This window comes from Microtus ochrogaster, unplaced genomic scaffold, assembly GCF_000317375.1.
Source record: "Microtus ochrogaster isolate Prairie Vole_2 unplaced genomic scaffold, MicOch1.0 UNK47, whole genome shotgun sequence".
In the NCBI taxonomy this organism is placed as follows: domain Eukaryota; kingdom Metazoa; phylum Chordata; class Mammalia; order Rodentia; family Cricetidae; genus Microtus; species Microtus ochrogaster.
This window is the reverse complement of record NW_004949145.1, coordinates 933,988-935,829: the sequence shown is the minus strand read 5'-3', so window position 1 is coordinate 935,829 and position 1,842 is coordinate 933,988. Positions and strand designations below refer to the sequence as shown.

The following is a 1,842-nucleotide window of genomic DNA, read 5'->3' as shown; positions in this document are numbered from 1 at the left end:
TACACATCAGAAGATAATGACTTCCCTGTTTTTTGAATCAAAGAGGGTTGCGACCCACAGGTTGAAAAACCGCTTATCTAGCTCATCTTGATTTGAAGGCGTGTCTGTGTGGATTATCTTGATTGTTAACTGACTCAGGGGGCGCGATTCACTGCGGGGTAGCGTCATTCCTTGGGCAGGTGATCCTGGGCTGTACAGATAGGAAAGCTAGCATACTGGAGTGTGACAACTTTATTGCTCCTTAACTGGGCACCCCACTTTGACTAGACCCTCAGTACCTATATATATATATATATACACATCCGTTCTTCTGCAACCACACCACAGGCCAGCGGTCTCTGTCACCCCTCCGATCTGTCTTCAGTTCTTTCCCAACGCAGGCTCCCGGAGGAGGAGGAAGAGAGAGGCCGCCTCCTTCTCTCCCCCTCTCCACCTCCCACCTCCCACCCCACAGCCTCCGCGTCTGCGCAGCTGCTGTCCTTGCAGCTCCAGCTCTGCAGTGCCTGGCAGGGTCTGGTTGGGAAGGGTGAGTCCTTAGAGGGACCCTCGTGGACGGGAAGGGGGCGGGAGATTGGGTTGGGGGCGTGGGCAGTAATCTGGGGAGGTGCATTCATGTGTGACTGTGCATGCGTGTCCATGCGTGGGTCTGGGGTGGGCGGGTTCTCAGAACAGCTGCTCTAGGTCTGGGGTCTGGGAAGGGAGGGTCCCCAAAGCCACGTGGGAGGGGACGGCTGGAAAGGAGGGGGCGTCTAACCAGGTTGGGTCCGTTTTTTCTGCTAAACCTGATCTGTTTACCCGGTGCCTGTACATCGCGCACGAATTTTAATAACCAGGGAGAAGGGACTCTGCAGGAATCTTGCACTCAGGCGTCTGTGTTCCCTTGTGGGTGTGTGCACGTGCACACCATCTCCCCGGGGGATAGGTCCCCAGTCTCTGTTGGGCTTGCTGCACCTGGGAATCTGGCCGCGTGTGTACCTGCGCATGTGTGCATTGTGTTGTCCCGAGTTCGGTGTGGTGTATCCTGCAACAGGCCAGGAGTATGGGCTGTGAGGTCCCACAGGTGCGGGGGTTTTAAGGGGCAGCCCCAACTCTCCTGAGCTCTGAGGCTGTGATGGAGACCCTTACCCATCTGTGCAATAGAGACTTAACAGTAACTGCTCAGCAGGACCTGAAAATCAGAACGTTCACTCCAGGAAACAGTGCCTCTATTACTGTTGTTATTATTATTATTGTTGTTGTTGTTATTGTTATTATTATTATATTGTGACGATGTTCTTCGCTCTCACTGCCTCTCATCCTTTTCCCTCAGCGGATGGTACCTTTCTAATTCACCAAGAACCCCAGGGACTGTGAGCTGTAAATCTCCTGGGTCCTGTTTCTTGCCCTCTCCTCTTCCATTCCCTGTATCTGCAGTGTCTTCTAATCCCCGCCCCTCTGCTCCCAGGTTTCCCCTGTGTCATTGACTCCTGCCTACCTTTCCATTTCTTTCTTCCTTTCTTCCTCCCTTCTTCCGTTCTTCCCTCCCTCCCCCCTCCCTCCCTCCCTTCCTCCCTCCTTCCTTCCTTCCTTTTTAAAATTACATTTATTTGTGTGGGACACAGCGTTCAGAGGACAAATTGTGGGAGCTTGTTCTCCTAGGAACTGAACTCATGTTCTCAGGCGCGGTAGCAAACGCCTTTTATCCACTGAGCCATATTATCTCCTCTCCACCTCGTACCTTTTCTTCTCTAGATCCCTGCTTCTCGGCCTAAACCTGTGATTAATCATGCTTCATATTGAAAGTAAAGCAATAAACAAAACCTAAATCTTAGGATAGTCTAACACTGTTTCCTATCAGTGTTC

General features: G+C 51.8%; 1 protein-coding gene across 1 annotated transcript in view; it reads left to right on the top strand.

Annotated features, from left to right (window-relative positions):
* The first annotated feature begins 431 nt into the window (after nucleotides 1–431).
* Smim17 (small integral membrane protein 17) overlaps nucleotides 432–1,842 on the top strand; it is a 10,802-nt gene continuing 9,391 nt past the window's right edge. Inside the window, exon 1 of the mRNA XM_005369292.3 lies at nucleotides 432–526. The gene's annotated coding sequence lies outside the window, so the exon portion shown is untranslated. The remainder of the gene's footprint in view (nucleotides 527–1,842) is intronic.